This window comes from Talpa occidentalis, unplaced genomic scaffold (assembly GCF_014898055.3).
Source record: "Talpa occidentalis isolate TD23 unplaced genomic scaffold, MPIMG_talOcc4v2.1 talOcc4.17, whole genome shotgun sequence".
NCBI lineage: Eukaryota > Metazoa > Chordata > Mammalia > Eulipotyphla > Talpidae > Talpa > Talpa occidentalis.
The window spans coordinates 30764952-30778271 of record NW_023601754.1 but is presented as its reverse complement, the minus strand read 5'-3'; the positions used below and the strand labels follow the sequence as shown (position 1 = coordinate 30778271).

At 40.6% G+C, this 13320-nt stretch overlaps 1 long non-coding RNA gene across 2 annotated transcripts in view; it reads left to right on the top strand.

Annotated features, from left to right (window-relative positions):
• The window catches only part of LOC119249235 (uncharacterized), a 206927-nt gene that overhangs the window by 84514 nt on the left and 109093 nt on the right, over positions 1 to 13320 (top strand). The window lies entirely within an intron of this gene.

Sequence of the window (13320 nt, the reverse complement as noted above, 5' to 3'; positions counted from 1 at the left end):
TATAAAATAGAGAAAATCACACTCTAGTCCCTTCACCTTGGTCTGTACTGTACTATTGCCTAACACTTTTAATTTCCTTAGTTCTTTATTATCTCTCTCCTCCATTGTAATGATGACGCCTTGAAGGCAGATTTTATCTACTCTGTTCAAGATTGTATGCCTAGAGCTGGTAATGCCTTAACATACAGTGCCCTTGTATGTCCTAATAGATAGTAGATGCTCAATAAATATTTAATAAATGATGGATAGGAACACTTTTGTATGATAGTCACACTGAGAATTTAAACATTTAATCACTGACAATACATATTTTATGATGTATTTAGTATTTCAACCTGTGCATTTTAAGTGATATTTTTAATTCTAAAAATAAAAAATAAATTTGGAATAGTATCTTTTTGCTTGTTGGAATAAGAGCTTTGCTCCTTAGATGTTGGTCAAACTAGACTCTGGCAGGTAGATTTTATGAAGCCACTTGAGTTTCTCTTCAGAATTAGTATTTTTTTAATTTTTATTTATTTTTTTTGCTTTTTAAAGATTTATTTATTTATGCATACAAGAACTGGGGTACAGGCAGAGGTGTGTGGGGGGTAAGAGGATTCACCAGAGACAGGGTTGGGAGCAGAACAGGCAAACTGACTGAAATACACTGCTGAGGGGAGCCATGGGTGAGTCAGGAGAGGTCTGCTGTACCATGTGGGTAGCTCCCTGCCTGGGGATTGAACTCGTTCTGTAGTGGCTGTGGGTAGCTTCACAGTGCTGTGTCTTAACCCCTTGCACCACCAGGGAGACCCCTGGATTAGTGTTGTTTTTTTTTAATTGCAAGTCCATGTTGAAATCTGAATCTTTTTACATTTGAAAGGATCAAAATGTTGATAATTCACTAACTTGCTGTTGGTATTGTCACATTCCAAATAGACCATCATAAGATCTTCACCTTCTTGGTGACTGAGTAGGGAAGCTACCTAGACATTTGTGAGGAGGCAGAGTACTCAGACCATCTAGGGGAGGTGAGGAACATCTCCTCATCTCCCTCACTTCACTTTTCCCATCTGTAAGTGAGGTCTTCATGGCAGTGCTTTCAGGAAATATCTGTCCATTTGAATTATTTTCACAAATCATTTTTTTGGAGGAAAGTGCCTAGTTCTCATCAGTGTTTATCTATAAAGGGCCTATTTTTGTCTGTAGTTCTCGAACAGATAATCCAGAAAACAAAAACAAAAACAAAACCAAGAGGCTTTAAACTGAAACAAACAGAAAACCAGGGGGCACCTCGCTTTTCCCCAGTTCCATGTCTCTGCTCATCAGGAGGCCTGAGAGAGGACAAGGAGCTTTGGTCTGTGGTGTCACCTGGGTTCTCCATAGCGCGTCTTCTGGTGCAGAGCTGGTTCCCAGACCAAATTAGTTGACTTAGGATGACTGACCTGTGTCTCGAAGAGCCTGTTCTCGCCAGCTGGATGGGCATGCTCAGCAGTAAAAGTCAGGAGAGCAGAGAGAGACCCCGAGGAAGTTCTAAACAGGAATTGAAACTGTTGGCATAAATGAGCTGTTGCATAGAAGTGAGAGGTGAAGGCAGAACTATAGAATACCTCACACTTGAATGATGATAGAAAAAGAGTGAGAAGGAGGAGCTTAGAATAGGGTCTAAGCTAGTATTGGAGCTAGGAGGAATAGACCAAATAAAATAAATATTTCCACTCTGGCCTTCAGGTCAATGGACATGTTTAGTTTCTCTCTGCCTGTCCCAAGCCATATTCTCCTGGGTGCTCCCCTAATTTTTTTCTCAGCCATTTTCCTTAGTTATGGTAGCATCCACAGCAAATATGATGCCCATCAACTCATAATTCAGCCTTGCCATCCCATATCAGACACTGACCATGATTGTTAACACTATCTGCAGAATGCCGGAGCCATCTTTTATTCTTAAAACTGCTTCTTCCATGAAATTCCCTCTGAATCTGTGTTTCAGCCCTCCCTGGTGGCCTAGGGTTAAGTCTCAGCGCTATCACCACTGCAGCCTGAGTTTGATCCCCAACTAGAGAGCTGACCCACATGGCACAGCAGACCTCTCTTGTTTTGCCCGCTGCTCCACTCAGCAGTGTATTTCAGCCGATCTGCCTGTTGTGCTCCCCACTCTGTCTCTGGTGAATCCTCTTATTCCCCACACTCTGGCCTACATCCCAGTTCTAAGCACACACACACACAGCTGTGATTCTCCAGGTGTCTGTAACCCCACACCTGGGACAGAGTCACCTAGGATGCTGGCTATCAGGCAGCTTTCTGGGCTTTGTCTAAGACCTACTGTGTCAGAATTTCTTGGGGCAGATCTCTCCATACTTTGGAAGTTCCCCCATGTGAGTGCCATGGTCTGGGTTTATTGCTGTTTTCCTACTCATGACCATTGTCCTAGGTCTCCTTGAAGTTTCTGAGTTGGGGAAGGGGAAGAAAAAAAGAAAAGACCATTTATCTGTGAGTGTGAGGATCACAGGTTATGTAATTAGATAAGGAATACATTCATTAGAAGCCTCAGATTCAGTTTGTTAATTGCAAGATAATAATCACTGCTGTGTTTGTGAATTTCTAAGGTTGGGACTCAGATTTCCTTTTCTGTGTTCCCTAGCATGTGACAGTGTCTGGAACAGCAGGCAGTCAACCAGTCTGTGTCTAGTGGAGACTAAACCAAATATGTTTCTGTCCTCTTGCTAGTGTAATTGTGGATGATACCAATGGCAGCAAAATAAAATAAGAGGTGGTAAGGCAATTCTTAATAACTATAAAAGAACCAAATTCTATGGAATTTGGTGGTGATGATATCAATGACAATACTTTAATAATCATTGTGTGCTAATAGTTTTACATTTGCTATTATTTATTCCACATCAGTTTATTGAGTGCCTACTCAGTGCCAGGAAATGTTCTGGAAAATTTGGGATAATCTTGAACAAAGCAAAGAGCCCTGTACTCACTGATCTCACTTTCTTCATGGTTATGAAGAAATATGTAAATATAAAAATAATAAGTGCAGCAAATAGAATGTTAGAAGGTATCATAGTAAAAAGAAAAGGTTGAGCTGGAGGAAAGGAACCAATTTGCAGAACAGGGTAGGTTACAGCAGTATATTGGAAAATATATATTATTTTCTATTCAGTGAATGATATAGGCATTATCATTGTTATTCCTGTTTTTGAGTAGGGGAAAGTCTGTGAGTTTCCCCAAGATCATTCACTTACTAAGAGGTGGACCTAAATCTAAACCCAGGCAGCCTTGCTCCAGAGCCTGGATTTCTGAAAGTTCCATCATTGGCAAATGATGGATATACTATGTGCATTTAGGGTCAGCTGTGGTGGTCTTGCAGGAGCTCCAGGGCAGGAGTAAGCAATTCTAACTTTCATAATCCCAGGTTTAATTACACAGTGGGCTCTAAAGCCCCTCAGTCACCTGCAGAGTCTTCTGTTCAAACAAGACACATGATTCTAATAAAGAATCGATAATGGGATGACCAGTGCATGTTTTCTTACTTGCCAAAATGGGGAGGGGCTCACTGGGGATGCCCTACTCAGGCCCAAGAGAAGAGAAACGTGTAAAGGATTACACACTTATTTTTAGTTTCAATTAATAATTTCTGCTGGGCCATCAAGTTTAGGGAGACTTTTTAAAATCTTGCAGTATAATTACTTTCTAATTGCTGGAGATGAGTAGACATCTGAGTGCAATATTCCTATATTTTTTTTAATTGTGGTATTATTGGGCATTGTTTTACACACTCTGACACTTTTGTTATTACCTGTGAGAGAGAAAATGGTCTTAGGGCCAAGGATTGTTTGCATGAAAGGACACCTCAGAGATTGCTTTGCCCAAATTCCTCATTTTAGAGGTGATAAAATTTGGAGACTGAGAAGCAAACTGCTGGACCTGAGATCCCTTAGACAGTGTCAAAAAAAAAGACATCACATTTAGAAAATCGTAGATTATTAGCATTGGGAATTATCTGTTCCTTTCCTCTCGTTCTCTACATAAGGAAAATGAGTCCCAATGCAAGCTCATTGCCTTTCTCTTGGAATCTTACTCTTCCAGGTACATCTTCTACACAACCCACTGACTTTCTCTGAAGCCACTATAACTATGCTATTCACTTAAAATATTTTGATAATTCTCTGTCTTGAGAATACAGTTGAATTTTGTTACTATGCCCAAAGCTTCTCCATTATTTGCCCTTTACTCTTGTTTATTGTCACTTCTCTTGTTCCTTCCTACATTGTCCCTGCCCTTTGTCCTTATACTCTGCTCTCCTCCATGCTCACCTATCTTGGCCTTGGTCTTCTCTTCCTACAGGTTTCATTTCAGGTGGCGTGTCATCCAGGAGAGCTTTCTGGTCCTTACTATTTTTTATAAAGATTTATTTACTTATGCATACAAGAACTGGGGTATAGGCCAGAGATGCAGGGGGTGAGAAGATTCATCAAAGACAGAGTGGGGAGCAGAACAGGTGGACTGACTGAAATACACTGCTGACAGGAGCAGTGGGTGAGACAGGAGAGGTCTGCTTTGCCATGTGGTTCAGATCTCTGGCTGAGAATCAAACACGTGCTGCAGTGGCTGCTAATAGCATCATAGTGCTGAGACTTAACCCCTTGTTCAGTCTCCCTTGTTAGGCCTCGCGCCAGGGAGGCCTCTCCTCTTCAATTTTTACTGGGCAGGTGCCTCTTACCTGTGCATGCTCTATTTTTCAGTTATTCTGTACCACTGATAATTTGTTCATGGCCTCCTTTGCCGTCCTTGAAAACCCATTTAGGACTAAGATGGTGATTTTATTGATCTTCATCCTTTGGTAGCACCGGGATTTGCACATGGATAGCCCACAATAAACACAAAGTAAAAAAGCAAATGAACAAATGAGTGAATAACTGAATAAGTTGTGGATTAATAAAGGTTATACAACTCGTAAGATTTCTACAAATACTCTTCAAGGGAAAAACAAAATAAAAAGTAAAAATAGAATGTTAGCCTCTTACTGAAATGTCTCCAGTAAAATATGTACTTGTTAAAATGTTGTAATATTGATATGGAATTTATGGATCATTGATAAAAAACACTTTGCTATTATCTCTCTAAACTTCAGTCTCTCCCTTAGTAAATCTTAGTTCATTGGCTCCCCTCCGCTCCATATAGTTTTGACACTTTATCAAAATTGTGCATATTATATTCTGAATTCTTCATTCATTTCTTTAAGACAGTAATTGAACTTACACTAAATTTGTCAATATGCTCCAGGGAGCAGTGAACAGATGAGAAAAAATAAAGGCGCTCATAGTCTAGGAAGAGAGATAAGAAACACATAGAATTAGTTTATATCCTGAGATGCCATACTTAATGAGCAAATGGATATGCAAAGGACCAGGGGAGTTCAGATGAGGTAGATTATTTCTATGGGAAGACTTCATGAAAAGAAACCAGTTAAGTGGAACCTGCAGAATAAAACTGACAGGAAAGAATGGTAAAGGCCATGATAATAGTAGAAATTCTAAAAGATACCCTGGATTTTTCTTGGAAGAAAGATAATACCACAAACTCTCCTCGGAGTCAGTGTTATTATTTTATTTATTTATTTTTTAAAGACTTTTTTTTTTTAAGATTTTATTTTTATATATTTATACAAGCACTGGGTACAGTGAGAAGCGCGGGAGGGTGAGAGAATTCACCAGAGCCAGTGCGGGGAGCAGAGCAGGCAGACTGACAAAATACACTGCTGAGGGGAGCAGCGGGCAGGAGGTGAGGTCTGCGCGCCATGTGGGAACTGCCTCAGGTGGCCGGGGAGAAGCCGGGGATCGAACCGGCTCTTTAGAGGCTGTGGGCAGCTTCGCAACCCAGCGCTCAACCACTGCACCACCGGGGAGGCCCAGTGTTATTATTTTACTGTGAAAATATTTGGGCCAGACAACCTCAGGAGTCGTAAGGATGAGTATTGTTTAACCTGAGTTGTTAGTCTTCAAACAGATTGTTTTAGAATCATGGAAGTCCCCAGATGCCAGTGAGGATGGCAAACTTTGTTCATATATATCATTTTATATAATTGTTACATCATTTTTCATTTTTTTAGAAGATTTATTTATTTATTTATACAAGCACTGGGTGCAGTCAGAAGCATGGGAGGGTGAGAGAATTCATCAGAGCTAGAGCAGGGAACAGAACAGGCAGACTGACAAAATAGACTGCTGTGGGGAGCAGCAGGTGTGGCAGGAGAGGTCTGCGCGCCATGTGGGACCCTTGCCTGCAGCCAGGGATCGAACCAGCACTGCAGAGGCTGAGGGCAGCTTCCCAGCCCAGTGCTCAATCACTGCGCCACCAGGGGAGGCCCACAACATTTTTCATTTTTGCACAATGTATGCATTTTCATTTTGGTTATATTCCCCATACAATTGCACCCCCCTTGTTTTGACCCTAATCCTTCGCCTCCCAATCCCCGTAGTGTGTCCCATAGTGTTTCTCTGGTTTATAGTTGCTTGTTAATTTTGATTTTTACTATGTATTAAGTAGTCTTTCTCCTGGTCCCTTATTTAGGTTTTCTAAATTCCTGCTATGAGCGAGACCATCCGGTAGTTTTCTTTTTCTTTCTGACTTATTTCGCTGAGCATGATCCCTTCTAGCTCCATCCATGTTGCTGCAAACTGCATGTGTTTATCTTTTTTGATTGCTGAGTCATATTCCATTGTGTATATGTACCACATCTTCTTGATCCAGTCATCTATTTTTGGGCTTTTGGCTTGTTTCCATAGTAAAGCTATTGTAAACAGTGCTGCTATAAACATAGGGGTGCAGGTGCTCTTTGGAATTGATGTTTCTGTGTCCTTTGGGTAAATACCTAGGAGTGGAATTGCTGGATCACATGGAAGCTCTATCTTAAGTAGATTGAGGAATCTCCACACAGCTCTCCATAGTGGTTGGACCGGTTTGCACTCCTACCAGCAGTGCAGGAGAGTTCCTTTCTCTCCACAACCTCACCAACATTTGTTGTTGCTAGTTTTTTTAATATGTGCCATTCTCACTGGTGGAAGATGGTATCTCATTGTAGTTTTGATTTGCATTTCCCTGATTACAAGTGATGTTGAACATTTTTTCATATGCCTGTTGGCCATTTGCATTTCCTCTTTGGAGAAGTTTCTTTTTAGCTCTTCTGCCCATTTTTTGACTGGATTATTTTCTTTGTTGTTGTTGACTCTCATCAGCTCTTTGTAGGGAAAAAAAAGTGCTCCTGTCAGTAAGCAAATATAGGGGGTCCCTATTTCTGTGAATATTAAAATGTGTTGTCTTTGTCTATTTTAATTTCAACATCCTCTTCATTCAGCAAACTCTTACTTATCTCTCAACCATCAGTTTGACTAACACTTACTGTGGAGAACCTCCTCTTTGCTTACCATCATGCATACTTTTAGGAGAACAATTAAGTTATAATATTATTACTTGTTTCCATGGTTGACTCTTAAGTCGACTTTAAGTTCTTAAGAACAGAGGCAATATGTCTTTCAGTAAATACTATAACCCTGTCCCCTAGTAGGTCCTAATAAATATTTATAAAATGGATAGAGTCTACATTCAAAGCTTTCATTAACTCTAATACCCATTAGATCTTGCCATTCAAAGTTTGCCATCCTCATCACACTCCCAGACTTCAAACTATACTACAAAGCCATAGTAATCAAAACTACACAGTATTGGAACAAGAACAGACACACTGACCAATGGAACCAAATAGAAAATCCAGAAATAAACCCATATATTTATGGCCAACTGATTTTTGACAAAGGAGCAAAGAATATTATGCACTGGAGCAAAGAAAGTGTTTATAGTGACCTTTTATCTTGCAAAAATACTTTTTCCCTCTTCTGGCCTTCATCTTACTTATTGTTCCTTCAAATATGATTTTTAGGGACTTCATTACATATGTATTACACCACTTAAAGTATCCACATATTTTGGTTCTTGCTATATTATTCCCACATCTTTATTTTCTTTGCATTTCATTTTGTATAATATTTATTGCTGTATCTTCAAATTCACAAATCTCTTTTTCTAATCTTCCGTTAATTTCATTCAGTGTGACTTTGGGTCAAGTTACTTAAATTTATTAAGCATCAGGTAATTAATATAATGGCATGATAATGACATTACAAATCCCTAACTCAAAATAATGAACATGTTCTCAGTTTCACAACACTCTGATGCTAGGCCCAGTCCTTACCTTCATTGAATATGCCCATTAGTACAGTATAAAAAGTAAGGAAAGGGCCTCCCCTAGTGGTGCAGTGGTTGAGCACTGGGCTGCGAAGCTGCCCGCAGCCTCTGCAGCGCTGGTTCTATCCCAGGCTGCCGGCGAAGGTCCTACATGGCACAACAGACCTCTCATGCCTCGTCCGCTGCTCCCCTCAGCAGTGTATTTGGTCAGTCTGCCTGTTCTGTTTCCCGCTCTGGCTCTGGTGAATTCTTTCACCCTCCCACACTTCTGACTGTACCCAGTGCTTGTATAAATAAATAAATATATCTTAAAAAAAAAAGTAAGGACAGTAGAGTGGGATAAATATGTAAAAAGTTGAGCATGATTATCTATTAGAATTTTTGTTTACCCCAGATATTTATGGATCAAACTAATAATGTTGGACTCTATAAAAAAACTGCCTGGAGCATTATAGTTGCTCAATAAATGACCAAGACATTGCACTGAGAGGTAATGATGGTGGAAAGCATCTCTACTGAAGGAAGGCCTTAGTAAAAGTCTGTCATTTAGTGGGTCTGTGGAAGGGATGGTAATCAAAATTTGATTGAATCATTGGTTATATATATGAAATAATTTAGCTGTTATGGCAATAGAGTCTGGACTTGATCATGGAGATCTTTCAGTGACAAATAAGAAGCACTTTGCATAAAGAAGTTTTGTACAACAGACACACATGTGCACACACATTGCATGCATATATCCACATATAAAATTTTTACTACTTTCCCCGAGCTTGATAACTTTCACAGAGTCATTTTGATCAATCTTTACCGAGAAGTGTCGTCGGTGAATAATGCCATTGGGAGTCACATTAAACATATCCTGCACAAGTATATCCGGAGCAGAGATAAAGTGTCGACAGGATGATTGAGTTCAGCTTGCAAAATTGATTATTTTACTTCCCAACTCTCTGGTCTTTAATTGAAATGGATAGATTTGACGGAGCACCCTTGGCCTTGGCCATGGTGTTTGGCAGAGCCTGAAAACTGACACCCTGACTTCTGAGGGCCCTGAGCCAAAGGTTTCTCTAGGTCAATTCTCCCTCCCCTCTCTGCCCTGGGATAAGGATGGGATCAATGGGAAACTGGGCAGGTCGCCCACCTGACGCCTTCCCTCCTCAGTGCAGGGAAATGCAGCTTACGTTACCCCAACAGCAGGGAATAAAATTAGATTTTAGTGCACACTACAATGTTCAGCCACCCTTCAAAATCAGCCCCACTAAGGGAAAAAAATGATCCTTACTGAAAAAAAGGAAAAATCTGGGAATTGTTTCTCCAAGATAATGAACTGGTTCCACTCTGATTTGGAAGCAGTGGGTAATTGATCCTGACCTCAAAGTCTGGAGTCCCTTCCCACAATGCGAGACTTTTCAAATACCAGGTGGGAGAGGCAGAATGACCTGAGGGATCCTATGGGATTGACTGAGGATGAAGGGAACGAAAAGACCATGCTTCCTTGGGAGGATGTGTTACAAGCTGGGGAACCAAACAGCTGATTGAGAGGATCCAGCTGCTTGAAAAAGATAATTTAAATGTCTGAGATGGAGAAGTTTGACACAGGGCCCCTTTCTCATGAAGTCTGTTGTACTTGTTTAGGGAAGCCAGCATGGCTTGACCTGGCCGTTGAAATAAGCATCTGTTCATGGCAGCAGTACCTAGTTATACACCGTGTAGTGGACTAGACAGCATGCCAGCTTTTTTATTATTATTATTATTATTAAGTTTATTTTCTTACATCATTGTTCATTTTTGGACAGTATTTGATTTCTCCCCTAAGGTGTAGTACCCATAGTTCTCCAACCAGCACATCACCTGTGATCCATCAACACAGTCCCTTGTGTTCTTCCTTCCCCTGTCTGACCCGACTCCTTCTCCCTCTCTGCTGTGTGCCTCAGATCCAGGTCAACTTGCAAATTTTGTCTTTTTCCATGCCCTTAGTTTTATTTCTCTATATTCCACATATAAGTGAAACAATCTGATATTTATCTTTTTCCTTCTGACTTTTTTCACTTAGTATAATCCCTTCTAGCTCCATCCATTTTGCCATAAATGGAATGAATTTATAATTTTGATTGCTGAGTAGTATCCCATTATGTTTATTTGTCACATTCTTCTTGATCCTTTCAAATGTTTTGAGACATTTGGGTTGTTTCCATGTCTTGGCAACTGTGAATAGTGCTGCAGTAAACATAGGAGTGCAGGTTTCCTGCCGAATTAGGTTTCTGTTTCCTTTGGGTAGATTCCTAGGAGTGGAATTGCTGGATCATGTGATAGACCCATTTTGAGTGTTTTGTAACCTCCACACAGCTTTCCATAGTGGCTCACCAGGTTACATCCCCACCAGCAGTGAAAGAAGACTCCTTTATCTCCACATTCTTGCCACCATTTGTTGTTTGTAGTTCTTTTAATATGGGCCATTCTCACAGGAGTGAGGTTGATCTCATTGTGGTTTTGATTTGCATTTCCCTGATAAGTATTGTTGAACATTTTTTCATTTGCCTGTTCGCCATTTGCATTTCTTCTTTGGAGAGAAGTGTTGTTGTTGTTCTGTTTTTTGACTGGATTGTTTGCATTGTTTTTGTTGATTTGTGTAAATCCAATGTAGATCTTGCTATCAGAGCCTTATCAGTTGTATGATGTGCAAACATTTTCTTTACATTTTGGTTACTGTCTTTTGCTCTCCAGAAGCTTTTTAGTTTGCTGTACTCCTAACTGTTCATGTTTCCCTTCATTTTCTTTGCATTCCTCCTTTTGCTAAAGTCTTATTAGAAGTTTACTAAGGAAAAATTATGACTTAGAAGAGAATGCACAAATCCACATCTAGACAGTCAGCGCTCAGTATGCCCAGGTTCATGCCATCTCTGATTTATTCACTCATGGTTGATAATATATATAGCATATATATTTTTTAAGATTTATTTACTTATGCATACAAGGACTGGGATACAAGCCAGAGGTGTGGGGGGTGAGCAGATTCACCAGAGACAGAGTGGGGAACAGAACAGGCAGACTGACTGAAATACACTGCTGAGGGGAGCAGCGGGCGAGCCAGGAGAGGTCTGCTGTGCCATGTGGGTAGCTCCCCGGCCAGCTGGGGATCAAACTCGTGCTGCAGAGTCTGCAGACAGCTTCACAGTGCTGTGTTCAACCCCTTGCGCCACCAGGGAGGCCCAATATATAGCATATTTTCAAGTAACATCATTTTGTCATAACAGTGTTAGCAAGAGGGACAAGTGGGTACCAGCCAGGGCCACTGCCTGTGTGCAATTGCACATTCTTCTCATGTCTGCAAGGTTTTCTCCACTCTCTGGCTTCCTTCCACCTCCCAGAGGTGTGCACGTTAGGCTCACTGGTTGGTTCAGTTCTCCTTGTCCCAGTGAATGTGGGCACACGTGTGAGTGTGCCTCCATGGTGGAAGGACGTCCTGTCCAGGTTGGATCCCATCTTGTGCACTGAGCTGCCCAGGTAGACTCAGGCCACTGGCCTGAGTCTGGAATAAGTGGGTTGAAAAATGAATGATTGAATGGAAATTATTTAATATTGAAGTGTTTGTATATTTATCTGGAAGTTTGGTGAGTTTTTGTGGTCATAAACATGTTGTAGGAATTCTCAACTCTAGTGTTTATAAACTATGTAGTTAGTCCTAAGATGGTTTTATGGCTAATGAACATAGACAGACTTTTTTGCTTCCTCCTTCTTACCTGAACTACACAATACAACAAGTATTTGCACAGCAGTCAGATTGTACTAGGAAAATCTGAGATAATTTAAAGTTTAGGGGAGATGTACTTAAAAATTCTATATTACCATTGGATATATACTGTATTTTTTTTTTTTTAATTTTTGTGTAGAAGAATTAGGGTGTAGGCCAGAGGTGCAGGGGCTAAGAGGATTTACCAGAGATAGAGTGGGGGGCAGAACAGGCAGATCTACTGAAATACACTGCTGAGGGGAGCATCAGGCAAAACAGGAGAGGTCTGCTGCACCATGTGGGTTGCTCCCTGGCCGGGCATCAAACTCAGGCTGCAGTGGTGATAGCGCTGAGACTTAACTTGTATGCCACCAGGGAGGCCCTATATACTGTATTTGTAGTGTCACTGGGAAGACAAATCAAAGGGGTAAAGAAGCCTGTTATGTTGGGGTTGATTACTCCTACTTCCTCTGTAGTTTGTGTTTTTTGTTCATGGGGGACTTCAAGACTGTAATAGTTGAAAGCTACCAGTTGCCTTTGTTGACATTCTAAGCTGCCATCATTTTCCTTACAGTGATGCCAATGTCATGATCTCTCCTAATGATTTTGTTTGATTGTGCTTTTTTCCTGTGTTTTGGTGGAAAAAGAGTAAATTCCAGTTTTGAGACTTTTGATCATGCCTCTATCAATTTAGAGAAAATTCTCCTCTCGGATATAAAAGCAGACTCCTGTGTTGTATCATCAGTGGGCATAGCTGTAGAAACACTGTTCTCTTACTGTTTTAATTCTTTTACAGTGATTTGGAAAAATCGCTGAGTAGCCCATTTGTCTTCTTCTAAAATTCCTACGCTCCTGAAGAGACTAAATATTATACTTTATTACATCCTGTGTGAAAATTGTATATTTTATTTATATTGGCAAAAACACAGAATCTGGGTGCAAAATATACATCCCCAAATACAATAGAAGAAGGAATAAATTACAGTAAATGTAGTAGATGGAATATTATGTAGACGTTAAAATGATGCATGTGAAGACTTTCTGATGCTGTAGGGAAATGTTATAAGATAAAGCTAAGATAAATCAAAGAACACACCACTGCTTATTTACCAACACATGATACACACTGTACTCTCTATGGCATGTTCAGATAGATAGAAATATACCACATCCCTGGTGGCGCAAGGGGTTAAGCACAGCACTGAGGAGTTGTCCTCAGCTTCTGCAGCACAAGTTCGATCCCCAGCCAGAGAGCTGACCCCACATGATGCAGCAGACCTCTCCTGCCTCACACACTGCTCCCCTCAGCAGTGTATTTCAGTCAGTCTGCTTGTTCTGCTCCCCACTCTGTCTCTGGTGAA